This window comes from Oryctolagus cuniculus, chromosome 5 (genome assembly GCF_964237555.1).
Source record: "Oryctolagus cuniculus chromosome 5, mOryCun1.1, whole genome shotgun sequence".
NCBI classification, from domain to species: Eukaryota; Metazoa; Chordata; class Mammalia; order Lagomorpha; family Leporidae; genus Oryctolagus; species Oryctolagus cuniculus.
The window spans coordinates 109,680,615-109,700,457 of record NC_091436.1 but is presented as its reverse complement, the minus strand read 5'-3'; the positions used below and the strand labels follow the sequence as shown (position 1 = coordinate 109,700,457).

The 19,843-nt window shown below is 37.4% G+C and overlaps 1 long non-coding RNA gene across 1 annotated transcript in view; it reads right to left on the bottom strand.

Moving 5' to 3' along the window:
- LOC103349786 (uncharacterized) overlaps positions 1 to 19,281 on the bottom strand; it is a 56,312-nt gene extending 37,031 nt beyond the window's left edge. The window contains exons 1-3 of the long non-coding RNA XR_007923257.2: positions 18,022 to 19,281; positions 13,102 to 13,360; positions 12,584 to 12,717 (exon numbers count right to left, since the gene is read on the bottom strand). This is a non-coding gene — a long non-coding RNA (uncharacterized lncRNA). The remainder of the gene's footprint in view (positions 1 to 12,583; positions 12,718 to 13,101; positions 13,361 to 18,021) is intronic.
- Between the last annotated feature and the right edge of the window lie 562 nt (positions 19,282 to 19,843).

Genomic DNA, 19,843 nt, shown 5'->3' with positions numbered 1-19,843 from the left:
GGTTGCATTGCATCCTTGTCATGAAAACACATAGAACTAAATTCCAGAACTTATTTCAGATCCCGAGTGTTTGCTCTTAAAGTGCTGGTTTCAATTATTGACTTTGATTTTGTTGTCAAGAAAATGAAGTAATCAGGCTAAGAAATCTCTTACTTCTTACATTTATAAAGTTCTATGACAACAATTCAGAACAGTTACATAGACAAAAAAAAAAAGTCCTTAGGACCCTACAAGTCGTGAGAGGCAAGTGAAGGAAGAATCAAAGGCAAGGCTGAAATGCAAAAGAACTATGAGAGAAAGATCCAAGTGAGCTGTTGGCTTGTGTACACATGATGGCTACAGGAGCAGAAGTAAGAAGTGCTGGAGTCTGGGACGCTGGTACGAGTTGATGGACTGCCTGATATTATCTACAACGTGTCTCCTCATGGATCTGAAACTTCCATCGTGGTTGGATTGCTGAAACTACTGATTAGATCCATTTTGCTGACACCAAAAAAGTCCCCAATGGTCTTTTGCCCTGGGCCTGTAACATTCTGAACTAATTCCATTCTCAGTTATGGATGAGAGAGTTACATGTGTACAATAAATACCTCTTTAGCTATTTAGCCTAAAGAAAAATAAAAAACCTGTTTACATAAATATATCTCCTAAATATAGTTCCTATAAGCATCCGAAAAAAGCACCTTTAATCCAATGACATGTGATTTTTTTGATTTCTTGCCTGAGAAGTTTTAGGAAGAATTCACATATTTTTCTGTGCATGGAGTGCTGTATATGACCATTAGGCTCTTTTGATAACTCCCAATTTAAATCAGCATTTAATCAAATCCTCTAAGGGAAAAAAGAATTTCCTACTATTTCTTTTCCTAGTTCTTTTAAAGTTTTATAGAAATAGTCTTTAATTTACAAAAAAAAGGAAAAGATATAAAGGTAATATAGTACTTAATATGCCAGCACATCTTTAATCACCTTACATATATTCATTCATTGCATAGTGTTAAAATTTCTCAAGGTCATGTAGTTGTTAAGTGATGGACCACAATTTTAAATTCAGGCAGCTGAACTCCTGAATCTTTTCTTACCCATTCTGCAGCATGCCTCTAAGTTAATAGTTACTATATAGTTGGCTTCAGATGATCAGTAGTGGGAATTCATTGTGTTAGACACTAGAGATTAAATAGTAATGCATAATTCCCAACTTCTGCCTCGATAACAAAGCACATTGCTTATTTCCTCTTAGGAAGATTTTATTTCACTACAATAAAATAAACCTTTGAAATGTTAATATTTTGTTCTCTTTGAATTTGCTATTACTTCATCAACTTTTGCCAGGTTCCTCAGCAATACATATACCCTACTCCAATCAACTTACTTTTATTTGCCTCCATTATATATAAATTTTACCTACAATAAATACTACACTACATATTTGAAGGCCTCAGCTTTTTCCAAATCTGTCTACCATTTCCTACAAACTTAAAGATAACTTAATGATCAATATATTCTGTGCATGCTCTGTTTAGGAGTGGGATTGTGCAGACTATGATTAGATTTTCAGTTGGCTACATGTCTTATTAAAATGTCCTTAAATCCATTCAGGTGCAAGGATTTATGTGCTGGTTTTTAAAAGGTTGTGTTGGGAAGAATGGGGGGGGGGATCTAATGATCCACCCACAAGTTCCTCCATTTTTGTCAGTTTATGTTATTAATGTTAAGTTAATTGACAAAACATAGATAAAACACAAAATACAATTTTATACATTAATATGTTTTGATGTAATCATGCAATGTGGAATGGTTAATTCAAGCTGATAAACATAACCATCATCTAACTTACTATTTTTTGGTTGAAATATTTGAAATTTACTCTATTAACTCCTTTGAAATATTTAATACTTTATTATTAACTATTCAAGTCTTAAAAATACTTTATTCCACTTTATTTACTACCACTGACTATTAATATTAAATTTATCTATTAATTCAACAACAGTTTATTAAGTGCCTACTCCTCTATAAATTTTAAATTATGGAGCCAAATTTAATTAACTATTATGAACTTTGAGTTTTCTAAATTAAAGATCACACATATACATATGCATTTTAAAAGACTGAGACTTTTATCTTTAAACATCAGTGTAACCATAAATTGCTGATTAAATTCGAATGAGTGGTAGCTACCCAAGATTCACATTTGCCCTAAAGAATTCATAGAGATTTAAGACTGTGGATTTTTTTTAAAGATTTAACTATTTTATTTGAAAGTCAGAATTACAGAGTGAGAGAGAGAGAGGGAGAAACAGAGAGAGAGAGAGAGATCTTCCATATGTTGGCTCACTCCCCAAATGGCTGTATTGGCCAGATTTGGGCCAGTGGAAGCCAGGAGCCAGGAGCCTCCCCTAAGTCTTCCACACGGATACAGGGGCCCAAGAACTTGGACCATCTTCTACTGCTTTCCCAGGCCATAGCAGAGAGCTGGATTGGAAGTGGAGCAGCCAGGACTCCAACTGGCGAACATATGGGGTGCCAGCACTGCAGGCGGTGGCTTTACCCACTATGCCACAGTGCCAGAACTTCCAATTTTTTAAATATCACTTTATTCTGGTGGAGAAACTTTAGTTGAATGATTGTTAAAAAACCTGAACACAGTGAGTTAAATGCAGATATGTACTTTAGGGAACTGCAGTTTCTCTCATTGAACGGGAAAGTCCAACTTAAGACAATAACGATAATATCCATTAGTCTTTACATGAGTGATCATTGGAATTTATATTTATACACTTAAAATGGGTACTAGAGGGATTTTGATAAATACATAAAGCAGAATTTATCTTTTAACTTTATACTCAAAGCTGCAGCATTTTCTTGATAATTTTAAATTCAATTCCTCATATTAAAAGAAATATTTTAGTAATTTTTCTGTGATATTTCAGCTTCCAAAAATGAAGATCATTGGGGTGAATAGGGAAAAATTAATGAAGACAGAATTTACTTATTTTCTTTTTTTTAAAAGATTTATTTATTTACTTGAAAATCAGAGTTACGCAGAGAGAGAAGAAGAGGCAGAGAGAGAGAGAGAGAGAGAGAGAGGTCTTCCATCTGCTGTTTCACTACCCAGATGGCTGCAACGGCCCGAGATGCGCCAATCGGAAGCCTGGAGCCAGGAGCAAGGAGCTTCTTCCAGGTCTCTCACCTGGGTACAGGGGGCCCATGGGCTTGGGCCATCTTCTACTGTTTTACAGGCCATAGCAGAGAGCTAGGTTGGAAGTGGAGCAGCTGGGACTCGAACTGGCACCCATATGGGATGCTGGCACTGCAGGCAGTGGCTTTATCCACTATGCCACAGCACCGGTCCCAGAATTTAGTTATTTTCAAAAGTCCATTTGTATGTTCACTATTTGAATTCCTGAATGTGTTTCTTCCTTCATATAAACAATACCATAAATGATAGATTGTTTCTCAGGCTAGCACTCAAATTTTATGGGATTTTGTGTTCATTGCCATTCTCTCCTGCAATGTCTCCAAGATGATTTTAAAGTGACAGACGCAATGAAGGAGAGTCACTACAATAACATTTTGCAAGACAGAAAATATATGTGGTGTGATCATTAACAGATAAAACAAAATCTATGGTTATGGTAAAGGAAACTCAGGGAGAGTCTAAATTGCAGCATGAAAATTCAAAAACATGAGGATAGTGGGGAATCAGGTGTTTTGGTAAATCAGCATTGTATTCAAATGACTACTGTTATGTTTATCGCTACTTATTTTATACCCAAATTGTCCAATTTGGGTCAGTTACAGTCCCTTCAAGCTGATCATAACTTTCTGATATACCTCTATCATTTTTAGTGCTTCCTTAATTTCTGACATATGAAATTTTCATCTTTCATCTGCTGTAGCATTGAAATAAGCCATTTCTCCAATAGCTGTTGGTTCAAATAGAATTCAGAAACCAAGATCTACATGCTAAGTGAGCTCATTGTTGGTAGGGTGTTATTGCTCCGTGATGCTGTTGGTGAACAGAGCTAATGTACATATGTATGTATGTGTGTATATATATATATATATATGTGTGTGTGTGTGTGTGTGTGTGTTTGTGTGTGTCTGTATGCATGTATCACACATACAGACACATATTGCATCTGTGTTTCTATATTTATACAGTTGAAAAGCATTAATTCATACCAGCTTCTCAAATTCCAGGGTCTGACTGATTTGACAAGTAACACACTTAAATTCAAACAGTTGATTATTTACACAAAGAAAAGCTAGCAAATAAAAAAGTGGTATCGCCTCACAGTCCTTGACTCACATAGCAAACAATGACACAAATAAAAGGGACAAGAGGATGACAATGTTATGTTTTATCCTATTGCCGAGAACCAAAGCTAGAATACAGCTAAGTGGTTCCATTCTGAAGGAGTCAAGACAGAAAACCCAACCCCTCATCAGAATGTTATCAGTGTTAAGATAGAGACCCATGACAGTGCTCCAGCGGAGCTAGTCAGGCAAATGGGAGACAAATGAAAGATGACCTTGTAGCAGTTACTTATAAGTCTTCCATCCTTTCATGTTCTAGGAAAATCACAAGAAACTCTGCCAAATTCAAATGAATGATATTGTATTCCCAGGCACGTACGGCATATATGGACACATGGGAATTCACCTTAGTGTCCTGGTAGAGCTATTCTCAGAATATTGGATCACAGAACTCCAAGTGCTTATAAGGAATAAATATTCCTAAGACAAAAGTGCAAACAACTCTCTATGCTAACTCTGGCTAATTTCTATAACCAACATAGTTGTGAGGTAGAAAATTAATGACCAGAGAAGTGCAAGAGAGACAAAGCTAAAAAGAACTGAGAAATGTTGTCCAACAAAGTATAGAGAAATGTGAAATGGGATGAGGGAGGGGACAAGCCAGGTAGCAGTGAGAAAAAGCTTTAGTCCCAAAATATCAGAGGATTAAATCAGGATTTAAGTAGAGAGTTTATCACATAGATGAGTCATATATCCATGGATTTGCCTTATGCAGGCAACATTTTAAACCTCACAAAATGCTTGAAGAAGTTCCAAGTCTCCTGCTATATTGGGATCTTGCTTGAAAAGTCCTTAAATGGGTATCTACTTATTCCCCAAACTCATCTTTTTCCAGATCACCCTATGTGTGTCTTCATACATTAACTTTTAACCATATTTAAATATTCATCAATTCCTAAACATGATAGGCTCTCATGATAATGGGCATTGGAACATACTACTTTCTTCATTTGAGGAGATCTTGCACAAGTCCACTGCCTCTCCTTCACTAAACAAAATTCTGCTTTGTTTCGGGTTTTGGTTTAGATTTCATATATTTGTGGAGGACATTTAGGATGTCCATTTCCCACTTGGGGAGACAGTGAAGGTGCCTACTATATTATGCTTGCTCTCACTCAATAATTGAACACACTCTTCAAATGGCTTCTATATTTGCTGAACTCTTACATTGAATTTTCTTGTTATTTATTTACTTATATGTCTGACCTATGTTGTGTCTGACACATAGTAGGAAGTAAAAAAACATTTAAGAAACTTGGCAGGGCCGTCACACTTAAGTCCTTTCTGTCTGGGTCCCAGCTTCGGGCTTCCCTCTCTGTGTCTGAGGAGTCCAGTTTGAATGAGAATCCTGCTGTATTTGTTTAATGAAAACACCCCACCCTTAGTATTTGACCATTGTTCATGCCTTAGCATCCTGTCCAAGAATTCTTCTGAATTTGTTTAGCAAAAATCCTCCTTACCCCAGATGTTTCTCTTAGTGTCTTTTTCAACTATTTTAAGCCACTATAAGTGTATATTAAAGTTTCTGAAGTTTTAAAATATCAGTCTGTCTCCTGTTGTTCCTTCCACATATCAAAACTTATTTGTGGACTTTCTCTCACAGGACCCTGACTTGGTCTTCACTAAGCCTGGAAATGTGTTATAAATTACTAAGTGGGTGCTATAGTAGAATGTATTTCTCTAAGCCAGTACCCAGCAGCCCATGAGCTCTAGCCACTCTTTCTTCTAACTCTACACTCATATGCTCTGGTGACATAGGTGTGTTCAGTCCACTTTCCTAATGGGGGATATTAACTTCCCTTCTTAACCCCAGTTGTTTGGACTGGGTTTGGATACACCACCTTGATCTTGCCAACCATTTCCTCAACTTAATTCCCCAACCCCAAAGTGATTTCTCTATAAATGCTTGGATATTTTAATTTGAAGGTCTGGTTAGATGATAATCAGCTCCACTGATCTGATCCACTTATTAGCCCACTGGTAAAGAGCCAAAATCATAGATGCTAAAGCATTATAGTCAATGGAAACTGATCTACAAAGTCTCTCCATATTAACTATAATTCTCAAGCAGATAAATTATTTTTCTGTGTAGCTACCATTATTCATATTTATTTTCTTCACTGGAATAATCTTAGAGAACAAGTTCTTAAAGTATACTGCTACCATTTGTATGTGCCAGCCAATACTAGAAAACATGTTAAGTTATCTGTAGAGACAGAGACCTTCTAAATAATAAAGCCACACAGGTTTCTGAGGGAACTTCCTAACATGAGGTGGAATGAGTTATTCTTGGACAGAACCAGCCAATGTCTGGCCTCTTTCCAGAGAATAAAGTGAGGAGCAGAATTATATCTGAGTCCTTTGAGATGTTCTGAAGTTATACCCCACAGAAATAGTTATTGTCTTTTGTTGCACAGGCTTCAAACACAGTCAACTGGTACATCCTTAGTTAGGTACCTTTGGGATTTTATTTATTGTGTTTTTCAAACAGGTCTGTCTGTCTCTTTGCATCACTTAGTTCAAAATGTCTGAATTGCCTTTGAACATGGACATTTACCCAAGAAAGCTTCCACATCTAGTGGGCCCAGCAAGAACATTTGGACAAATATATTATGTAGATAAAATGATTGGATAATGTATCACATTGCCAGCATGTACTTAAATTTAAAATCCTTAGATCTCAGTCAATAGAAAAACAAATATATATTATCACTAGGACCTATGTGGAAGGTGATACTTCATAAGGTAATTTTTTCTTATTCTATAAAATGTTAACATTTTACAAATTTATGTTTTCTATTGCTACACAAAAATTGTCCTAAATCACAGTGGCTTAAAAAAATAAAATGTATCATCTCACAGTTTTGGGAACCAGCATTAGGGTACAGCTTAGCTGAGCCCTCAGAATCAGTCTCGTAGAGGTACCAACAGTTGCCACCCAGTACATAAAATTCCACACTGGAAGGAAGGAGGATCCACTCCCAAGCCCATTCACAGGGCTGTTAGCAGGTGTCAGTCTTCACTGGCCCTTAGCCAGAGACCTTAGATCCTTGTCACTGAGCTTCTCCACAGGGCTACTCACAAACTATAGCTTCTCTCCCCTAGAGTGAGAGTTGAGAGACAGAGACAGATACAGAAACAGACTGACAAAGAGAGATGGCGAGAAAGCTACAGACTTTGCAACCTAATATTGGAAGTCATATCTCATCATTGTTTGTCAGATTCTCATTGTTAGATACCTGCTAAAAGAGCCAGCCCACACCTGGGGCTGGTAATGATCTCATACAAGAAGCAGGAATCAAGGGGAGTCATTTCGGTGGCCATGCGGCTATTTTGTAATTTATCTTACACTTTTACTTCATGCATTCACTGAATTAATCGTTTTTTTAAGAACTGACCATGTGCCTGGCTTTGCTGGTGCTGGTGATATAGAAGTGAGCAGTCAGATGTGGCCTTTTCGAAAAGGAATGTCTAGTAAGGAGAAAGGTCAACAAAATGGTCAAATAGATTTTAAAAATAATTATATTTCAACAAGGGTCAAATTTTCAAATATGTCCTCAGAAATATCTTCTCCCATTCCCTTTCTCCTCCTTCTTCTTCTCTTCTTCCTCTCTCTTCTCCTTTTCCTTCTCTTTCCTTTCCTCCTCTACCTCTTCCTCCTACTTTCTCCCCCTCCTTCTTGTGGGGAGCAACTCGGACTAGACTGTTACTGAAATTAAGACTTATTCTATGCATCTGCTCTCCCACAATATGGCACTGGGAGAGGAGTAAACAGCTTCTACACAGCTGCCTTTCACCAACTTGACAAGCTGTAGGGGCTGCTCCTGATTGGAGGAGAGCAGCGTACTCGGCGTGTGGGTAGCAGAGTTGGGATTGGTGGAAGAGGACTATAAAGGAGGAGAGAGACAACATGCACCAGGAACATCTATCTGAAGGAACACCTGAGCAGCCCCCGAGAGAGCCAGCCGGCGGTGTGCCGCTCCCCCGCGGAAGTGGGGAAAGTGGCAGGGGGAACCGCCCTGCCACGGAGGTGGAAGGGTCGGTAGCCAACCCGGCAAGAACCAGCAGCAAACCCGGGGAGGGCCGAGCAGACGAAAGAACAACGCAGGGTCCTGTGTCGTTCCTCCGCAAAGAGGGGGAGCGACACTTCTGATAAACCAGCTTATTTCCACCTTGAGGAATGTAAAGAAGGAGAATGAAAACATATCTCAACATTAAAACTCACCCTTGATTTCCTGTGGACTCAGGAGAAGAAGACAGATGGGGATGATAGGATGTCCAACACATATACTCATTCTTACCACTGTAAGCTGAAACTGGAAAAGTGATGAGAGATAAAAATAAGAAAAAGGGGGAATATGTTTAGAACAACTCTGGACTGGAGGAGTTTGTTTCCATATTCTGTAGCATTGATTAGGAAAATGTCAAGCTACTCTAAGAAGGCACTATGCCAAGTATGATGCCAATATAAGGCACAATGCTTTCCACTAGTGTTCTTGGAATAATGTAGAAATGACAGAATTAGAGAGCTAAGAAAGAGAAAACATAAATCAACCTTCAGTTTCACAAACAGTTACAGTTGGCATGGTTGTCAAAGAAGATTTTAACTACACAGCATCACCAGAGAGGTCTGAGAAAGGCATTAGATCCCAGAAAACCTCATCAACCATCCAAGAGGCCGTTAGGTCAGAGATAATGATTAAGACCTGACTATAAGACTTGGATTTGACTATCTGCTGGATGAGCAGCAGTCTGAAGTCCGAAGAACAATTACTTCCAGGATATTGTGGAGAGGAGTCCACTGGACAGCCCAGAATCCAACAAATGCATGAAATCATAAGAACTAGCTGCTGAGACCACATCAGAGATTAGTGTGGGAAAGAGATCAGCCTAGGTTAGTGAAAGTCTACCAGCTTATTCTTCTTTAAGCAGTGCATACAGTAATTAATGCTTCTGCTCAATGAGGACTATATTTGCAAAAGCTGTTAACATCAGGTAGATCTTCCAAGCTTTTGGAGTTACCAACTAGCTGAGTAGTATTAAAATTTCAGAACAGATTAATAATCAGTACCTTTGATTCTGCAGAGATAATATAATAGATGCAGATGAGTTAAGAGTATGCCAGGATCAGAGCAAAGAAAGATTTGGTAAGATAAAAAATAAGAAATGTATTACAGGCAGAAAATTTATTTTTTCTTTTGCTGTTTCTCAGATACATTGCCAGTAGAGAAAAAAATATATATTTTATTTTATTTGTGTAACTATAAATTCAATTTCTATAACTTGCATTTAGGTTAAATCCATTCGGTTTTCACTTATTTTTCTACAAGAATTGACAGATGTCTTAATAAAATATGACAGATGGTTTATATACAAAGGAGCAGTATCAATCTCTGTGTACAGTTTTAAAAATTACACAAAACATCTGTAGACTAGTAATGAGTTTTGCTATATCTCCATTTTGTGTTCAACATACATAATTAAATGTGCATTTTGTTAATGAAGTCTGCTGACATGGCCATTAAAACAAACTTTTTTGTTTTCAAACTGTTGCACTCATATTTGTTAATCTAACACTTTATTTACCTCATTTTCCAAAATATAATTAATCTATGTTGATCCACTTGACATATAAACTGCCTCTTTGGAAGCTTTCATAATCTAGCTGGTATTACCAACCTGCCATTGAAAAGCTGCCTTTCTTTTCCTTTCTGATTGAAAGCAATAGCATTGTAAGTTTTTATCATGTATGGCATAATGTTTTCACATTATGGAGTGATTACATCTAATTAATTAACAAATGCATTACCTCCTATAGTTATCATTTTTATAGTGAGAGCACATAATACCCATTATTTTTATGTTTTTTAAGAATACCACACATAATGATAAGCTATAGTCATTTTGCTTTGCAATAGATCCCTTAAAGTTTATTCTTTCTATATAAGTGTAATTATATAAATCTTTTTTAAAAATATTTATTTATATAAGGTCAACAAATTACATGTATTTCATACACACAGATTTGGGAGCATAATGATATTTCCCACTCTACTCTCTCTCCCACCCATGCTCCCGCCCTCCATACTCCTTCCTTTCTCAGTCTTTCTTTAATTTGAATGTCATTGTGTGTCATCATGTAAATTGTGAGTGTCATCTCTACATCCTTCTCTCTTGCCTAACCGCCAAACCTCTGGTAATCAACATTCTACTCTCTACATCTGTCAGCATTTTTTAGAGTATCCATTTGAGTGAGATCATGTGGTATCAAAAGAAGATGTACAAATTACGAACAGGTATATGAAAAAATGTTCGTCATCACTAATTAGAAGAAATGAAGTTAAAAACCACAATGAGATATCATGCCACATCTATTAGAAAAGCTACTATCAAAAATACAAATGATAACAAACAGTGAGAATGAATAGAATTGTGGACACTATTTTGCAAGGGATACATTCAGTAATTAATGCCTCTGCTCAATGAGCCACTGTATTTGCAAAAGCTTTTAACATCAGCTAGATCTGACAGTATGGACCGTATGAGCCAGTAATCTCACTGCTGGATATATATCCAAAGAAACTGAATCATTATATTGAAGACATACCTGCACATCCTTGTTTACTGCATATTTTTCACAACAGCCAAAAATGGAATCCCTCTAAGTACCCATGAATGGATGAGCAGATAAAGAAAATGAAATATTATCCAGCCTTAAAAAAGAATATTCTGTCATTTGCAATAAGGATGAAATTTGAAATTAGGGGTTATTATATTAAGTGAAATAAACCAATAGAGTTATTGTGCAATCACTCTTGTATGTTGAATATAAGGAGTAATCTCAGTGAAGTAGTCAGCAGAGTGACTAGCAGGGGCTGAAAGGGTATTGGAGATATTCTCGTCCAAAGGAGACAAATTTCCACTATGAGAAATAAATAATTTCAAGAGGTCTAGTGTACAACGAGGTAGCTGTAGTTTCAAACAACATATTATATACTTCAAAATTGCTAAGAGGGTAGATTTGAAACGTTCTCAACAGAAAAAGTAATTATAAAAAGATATTCATACATTATTTTGTTTGATTTAACCACTCCAAAACTTATTCATATATCAAAACTTCATGTTGTACACCATCAGTAAATAAAATTTTTGTGTGTTGTTCTTAAAAAGATAGGCAAAAAGACAAACAATAAAATGAAAAAGCCATTTTTATTTAATTTCTAGTAATTGAGAATTTTATAAATAATATGGTGCCACAAGGAACTTTAGAGTGTGTTATTTTAGTTTTATTTGAAAGGCAGAGAAAGTGTAACAGAGAGAAGTAACACATAGTCTTGATTTGCCTATTGTAATTTACCAAATAGAATTATGATAGTCAAATATGGATTTTACAAATTGTATTTTTCTTCACAATTGCATACCAGTGCTTTATAGTTTTTCTACATATATCATTAATTTTAAATAGTTTTCACTCCACTTTATGTACTGAATTGTATTTAGAGATTTTTCTTCTTGTTGAAAATATAGCAATATATGTGATGGATGGGAAGACATACTCTGTAATTTTAGCACATCCATTTATCACCACTTTAATGATTTTCTTTAAAAGAAATCCATTTGTGCTTTTGAAAGTATTAATTGTTTTGAAATAGCATGGCTTTCCCATTCTGAAGAGTTTTGTTTCTGTATCTTTTACTTCTTTTCTTAAAAATTCTTTTTAAAAATTTAAATTAATTGTTCAACCAAAGAAACACAAGATACAAATAATACTTAAAGCATAAAATTTTCTTCTAGAGAAAAATTATTTTAACTTATGAAATTTTTATGTTTGAGAGAGATGGGGGAGGGAGACATGGAGATATGAAATATCATTATGTTCTTAGAATTGTATCTGCAAATCACATTAAATCTGTTAAAGACTAAAAATCAAAATAAAAACTTTTTAAAAAATGGAAAAAAGTGTGAAATGAAGAAAAAATAGTTTATAGAAATTCAGTTTTAAACTTTAAACTGTACATTTATCTTGTACTTTGAATACAACCAACACATATAAACTCAAATATGTACACTAACACTAGTGTTACGTTTGTATATTTGTGCATACATATATAAACATTTCTTCTAGAAAATCAAGTGCTTTTTAGATTTATAAAGCCTAACCATAACACAGAATTGAAATGTCACTCTTGCTTCTCTTAAAAATAATCAGATTAATTACAATAATTGACATACTTTGATCCATTCTAAATATGATGCTTACCCTTCAAAAGGAGCTCTATCTGTTGGAGAAGTTATGTGCTGGAAAAAATGGTCAAGAAAGGCCTTCTGAGGCCATTACTTCATTTTAAAACTGCCAGTTCTGATTACAACCAAAGCTCCTCAAATCTTTACTCACTATGACATTGGAAAAAGTTGAATGTTAGGCCTCAAAGCCTATTTTTGAAAGCATATAAACCCTATACTAAAATGGTTTATACTAAATTAAAATTTTATTTAATTTTCAAAATATTTCCATCCAGTAATCACCCCAAGAAATAACTGTCTTTCCTAAACTCATGTATTAGGATAATAAATCCTTATTGCTAAAACAGGTATTAATTTTCTGTTACGTATTAGTATGTCTCTATTTTCTGACTCATCTTTTGTTAGTCATGTTTTAGAACTATCCAAGAGATACATGCAAAATTATATACATTTCTGCTATTTTTCAAAATGTTTCACATATTTAGTATTAAATCAACACACTAATGCAGGGCATGGAAACACAAAGAAAATCACCTCTCCAGTGAAACACGTGCAGTGGTACAGCCGATGGTAACATTTCAGGTTGAAAAGGTTAAGATGAAGGTGACCTTGATAAAGCACAGATAAGCATATCATCTCCTGTACAATTTCTTACAGGCCAAACATGATTCTTCTGCAATGTCCCTTCTTGGAGCTGCACCTGCATTTTATTATCAGTTTTCATGAAAATCTGTTGGGGAATGGAGTGATTTTGTTTTTGTCTTTTAGCCTGGAATCTCTTGATCCTGAAAGCCTGGTGAGAAGATATGACAAGGAAGAGACTTAGGCACACTCACAACAAAGGCAAAAAGTAGAAAAATCCTGTTTATTAATAAAGAAAGAGAATGACCTATGTGGCTATTCTCTTCCTAAATTATTAAAGAAAAATATTTTAATAATCATAACTTCAATTTATTTGACAAAATTCAGAAAGTATATTTAACTTTGCTCATATTGTTAACCTTTATGACACATAAGGCTTAATGATGGTTTTTCATAAGTCAAAAAATATTTGAGTACATTTTTAAAAGACTTATAATACTCAAGCCACTCTGAATAATAAAAGAAACCCATACTTGAAATGATGAAGATGCAATTCACCATTATAAATTCTCAAAAGAACAAGTTATTTAGCCTATTTCATTCAAATGAAATCCTAAGCACTACCATATCTTTAAGAATGGTTATAACTGGAATAATTCTGGTAAAAGTATATGGTAACAATTATTATTGTGGACCTACTGAGAGTTCCTGAAATACATTCCAAATCAATGAAGTATCATTGTCAACTTGACGTTATGGAATAAGTGAGAATAAAGTCTCTTCTCTTCAATTTTTCAGAAGGTTTTGTGTGGTTTTGGTGCTACTTCCTTTAAGTGTTTTGTAGAATTCACCAATGAAGCCATTTAGGTTGTATTTTACTTTATAGGAAATTTTTAGTAAACATTTTATTGAAATACAATATAGGTTCATACATACTGGCTGGAGCCAGAAGCTCTGACCACCAATTGTGGGTGGGGCAAGAATCCAAGTGACACCTAAGTCAGACGTGGTGGAGTATCTCTGGCTACAGTCAGTAGGGGAGAAGATGTTCACAGTCCCAGCTCTTCACTGTGCCAAGGTGAAATCAGCTGACTCACAGCCTAGTATGAGCTAACGGTCTCACACACCCAACCCACCCAGGCCCACCCAGGCATGCACACCATACACAGCACGGACCCAGTCTGCAGTGTGTCCTCCAATCACTCTGCAAGATCTGTCTCCAGAATGCAGGGAGTTCTGTGTCTCCACAGTCAGGTTGGGTGAGTGTACAGGAATGTAGCCACAGACTGTGACCCTTTCCACTCCATGGCCTATGCCCAGAACTTCCACAATAAGATGGTGCAAGGGGTCAACTCTTAATTTTTCAAGCTGCCTGTCACCAACCGCAATGGCCTCTGAAAGCAATGTATCTGCCTGATGTTTTCCAAGTCAGAACAGTGTTCAAATATAGCTTCACCTCAGCTTCTTTTTTTTTTTTTTTTTTTTTTGGACAGGCAGAGTGGACAGTGAGAGAGAGACAGAGAGAAAGGAGAGAGAAGAAAGGTCTTCCTTTTGCCGTTGGTTCACCCTCCAATGGCCGCCACGGCTGGCGCACTGTGGCCTGCGCACCGCGCTGATCCGAAGGCAGGAGCCAGGTGCTTCTCCTGGTCTCCCATGGGGTGCAGGGCCCAAGCACTTGGGCCATCCTCCACTGCACTCCCTGGCCACAGCAGACAGCTGGCCTGGAAGAGGAGCAACCGGGACAGAATCCGGTGCCCCGACCGGGACTAGAACCCGTGGGGCCGGCGCCGCTAGGTGGAGGATTAGCCTATTGGGCCATGGCACCGGCCTGAGTCTGCTTCTTTCAAGTCAATATGTCAAACCCTGAAAAATCATGGAAATGTAACTGAATACTTACCTGAGAGTCTGAGATTTTTGGTTCTCCCTGAGGAGTGAGATAAATGCACAGAGCTCCAAATGTAAAGCCAGCAGTGGAAGAAGTCTCCCACATCAGATGATATTCAATAACATATCAGTGAGTGAGAAACAAAGAAAATTTCTACTCTCAAATAGAGAAACTCCCAAGGAGTGTAAACCCCAGAACAGGCACCTTGTTCTGGTCTACACTTAGTTTCTATATTCATAGATTCATTTGTAGAGACCCATAAACCATTTTTAAGATATTGCCTTCAATTCTAATGACAAAACTAATATGTCAATTTTTAAGGAGTAAGAATAACAACAGTCAAATTAGTAATTCAAAAAGTGTCACTTTGAATATATATGTTCATATATATATATATATATATATATACCTTGATGGGACTGAATTGGAATCCACTCCTTGGAATTTACCCAAAGGAAATTAAATTGGCAAATAAAAGAGCTGCCTGCACCTCAATGTTTATTGCAGCTCAATTCACAATAGCTAAGACCTGGAATCAACCTAAATGCCCATCAACAGAAGACTGGATAAATAAATTATGGGACATGTACTCTATAGAATACTATACAGCAGTCAATAACAATGAAATCTGGTCATTTGCAACAAAATGGAGGAATCTGGAAAACATCATGCTGAATGAAACAAGCCAGTCCCAAAGGGACAAATATCATATGTTCTCCCTGATCAGTGACAACTACCTGAGCACCTAAAAGGAAACCTGTTGAACTGAAATGGACACTATGAGAAACAGTGACTTGATCAGCCCTTGTCCTGACTGTCAAGGAACAACTTACTACTTTATTCCTTTTAGTATTTTTTTGTTCTACTTAATACCATTGGTTGAACTCTGTAAATAACACACAATTATTCTTAGGTGTTTAAATTTGACTGAAAAGTGATCCCTGTTAAATATAAGAGTGGGAATAAGAGAGGGAAGAGATGTACAGTTCAGCACATGCTCAATCGGACTTACCCCTAATGGTAGAGCTAGATGTAATTTAAAAAGGACAGGCCAGGAGTGGCGCTGTGGTGCAGTAGTTTAATCCTCCTTCTGCAGCACCTGCATCCCATATGAATGCCAGTTCATGTCCAGACTGCTCCTCTTCCAATCCAGCTCTCTTCTATGGCCTGGGAAGGCAGTGGAAAATGGCTCAAATACTTGGGCCCCTGTACTTGCTCATGGCTCCTGGCTTTGGATCAGTTCAGCTCTAACTGTTGCAGCCTTTTGGAGAGTGAACCAGCAGATAAAAGACCTTTCTTTTTTTTTTTTAATTTATTTTTTTTTTTTTGACAGGCAGAGTGGACAGTGAGAGAGAGAGAGAGACAGAGAGAGAAAGGTCTTCCTTTTGCCGTTAGTTCACCCACCAATGGCCGCCGCAGCTGGTGTGCTGTGGCTGGCGCATCACGCTGATCCAAAGCCAGGAGCCAGGTGCTTCTCCTGGTCTCCCATGCCGGTGCAGGGCCCAAGGACTTGGGCCATTCTCCACTGCACAGCAGAGAGCTGACCTGGAAGAGGCGCAACCGGGACAGAATCCGGTGCCCGGTCCGGGACTAGAACCCGTGGGGCCAGCGCCGCTAGGTGGAGGATTAGCCTATTGAGCCGCAGCGCCGGCCAGATGAAAGACCTCTCTGTCTCTCCCTCTCACTGTTTGTAACTCTACTACTCAAATAAATAAATAAAATATTTAAAATAAGTAAATAAATAAAAAGAGCAGGGGATTAAAAAGAAATATCAAAGATTGTTTAATAATCCTGGATTGTGATTCATTAAGGTATAGCAAATGGAAGATTAAGTTTGTAGGAGACAGTCAAGAGTTTAGTTTTTTATCTGGCATTTTTAGATGGCTTTAGGCTACCTTAGTGAAGGTAACCCATGAAAAATTGGATATGAACCTGAGCATGAATTTAAAATGTCATCTTTGAGGCTTGGACTGTAGTGCAGTGGGTTAACGCCCTGGCCTGAAGCGCTGGCATCCCATATGGGCACCATTTCAAGACCGGGCTGCTCCACTTCCTGTCCAGCACTCTGCTATGACCCGGGAAAGCAGCAGAAGATGCTCCAAGTCCTTGGGCCCCTGCCTGCATGTGGGAGACCAGGAAGAAGTGCCTGGCTCCTGGCTCCTGGCTCCTGGCTCCTGGCTCCTGGCTCCTGGCTCCTGGCTTTGGATTGGCACAGCTCTGGCCATTGCAGCCATCTAGGGAGTGAACCATCAGATGGAAGACCTTTCTCTCTCTCTCTCTCTCTGCCTCTCCTCTCTCTCTGTAACTCTGACTTTCAAATAAATAAATAAATTTAAAAAATAAAATAAAATATTTCATCTTTGTCAGATGGTAAATGAGTCTTCAGGTATGGATGACTTTACCCAAGAGAGAAAGAAGCCCTAAACTAAGCCTTCAAGTTTTCACATGCCCTCTAATAACAGGGGATTGAGCATCTCAAGAAACAACAGGATTGATTGCTATTGAAAGGCCCAGGAAGAAGTATATTTTGGAATTCAATGGGAGTTAGAGAATTAGCAACTTAAGCAAGGTAGATATTTTTTCCCGCAGAGTTAGGGAGCCAGAAACCAGATCAGATTAGTTCTACTTGAAAGGTAAATTATTAGAAAGAGATTCAAATTTAGTAATGGTAGCTGCCTTTGAAGGAAGAAACCTGATGGCTAGAAATTAGGAGAGTAGAAGTAGTATTTTTCACCTTATACTTTTTGTGTATTTTGAAATTTGTGCTTATATATTATTTCTATTCAAAACCTAGTGAGAATGAGAAATTGTAGTAAATGATAAAATATAATGCTTGCTTTTGTTAAATTGCAAATCTCTCAAACCAATGGATTATACAAGTAACAGCTGGTCCCTACACATGAGCACTGTGCTAAAGATCACTCTTAAATTATGTATAGACTTACTGCCGTGAGTAACAGGATTGTTAGCAACACCTATCGACTTACCTTTGTTCTTTGACATTGTGGACAGAAATCAGTTATGACCTAACCTCCATGAGTTCACTATAGATCTCTGGCTGCACATGATCGTACTGAAACTGAACAAAATTGTGACAGGTCAGTGTGATGAGAAATAGATGCACATTAACAAGAAAATTTCTTATATGATATAGCTGATACATTGCTTTACGCTGACAAATGCATCTGTCCTCATAGCACAGGCTAATTAGTTGTTGTAATAGGTGTAATATATGGTCTGTTTTTACTCACAATAATCAAATGCACAATAACATTCATGCTATTGATTACTTTTTATCCATGCATTACACAAGATCTCAAATACACATATCACAGCTCAGACCTTCTCACACTTTGATGACAGCACCACCTTCTGAAATAAAGCTACATCTTCTACCTATGCTCTGATTTGGGTGTTCCTCTGCTACAGAACTCCCTTGCCAGTGGCTGGTACCTCCTCTCTCTGAAAACCTATTAATTAGCTCTCTAAGATGTGGGGGCTCCCCTATTATGGACTTTAGTAAGCAAGTAAGTCCGAGTGCATTCCTGGGATAAAATAAGTTCTGCCCCACTATGAGACCTGTATCTTCTAAGTCAATGCAGCTCTCTGGCTCTTCTCATACAGTTCATTTTCTTCAACCTAAACATAAGTCATCATCTTTTCTGAATGCTAGGAAATTTTCTTTAAATCATTTTTTACATTTCCCTTTCTATGGCTTAGAGAACCACGAATCTTTACTCTTTAAAACTCCAGCTTATGCAAAAGACATTATCACCTTCAAGACTATGTTTTTTTTTTCTATTCTGGGTATCAAAAATTATACTTGAAAATCAAAGTAGCTCGTAAATTCTTTTTAACCTTGCTCTTGCTTTATCTCCTTTTCCCAAAACAAAGAATTCTCAAATTCAATTAATATAATGCTGCAGAGCAAAGTGAATTACTGAGATTTTTGCTTTAAAATGGAATAGTTGAAAAGCACTAACCCACTATTATAGTAAAAGAGGAATGTATACAGAACCATATTTTGTTCATTCCTTCCTCATATTCTGTTCACATGGTGAGTGGTCTGATGCAACCACTTTGCCTTTTATGTGTATTATGTATTTTTCACAATATTGTAGAGATGAATTAGGATCATTCTCACAAAATAGGAATATTTTTGTAATAGCTGCTTCTTATCTAATTATTATTATTACCAAAAACTAATGCTACACATATTTTACTGTCAAACAATTAGTTAATTATGACAAAAGACTTTTTATCAAACATCTTTAAAATCTGATTATTTTAAATTTAAAAAACACAAGATGGCGGAATAGTGAGGGCGCGCACCGATAGTCCGGGAAAATTTAGTTTAATAAAAGGGGAGTTACGGTAGCCGCAGAAAAAAGAACCAGGAAAAAATTGCACGGGAATCGTGAATCGGAGGACCTACTGGGAGAACAAGGTCGCCCACCATGAGGAAGCCAAGTCACAGGACCGAGCCGCAGAAGCCCCAGTGCTCCAAGGGGAGTGCATGCCACACAGACAACAGCGGGGAGACTTGGGACGCTCAGGGCACCGAGTCCACACATCGGTGCTGGAAGGGGAGGTGAGCTCAATAACCCGAGACATTGGTGGGGAAACGGGGGTCAGAATCTAGAGGGGGGCCGGAAAGTGCAGCAAACTCACTACCGGAAAGAAGGAAAAAAAAAGCTTCGGGGTTTCTCTTCCCCCTAACCTTGCAAAGGTTACAAGGCTGCAAGGCTTGAAGAATTCCCAAGAGACAAAGAGCAGGCCTGCTCTCTGGATTTACATATCAATGGGGGA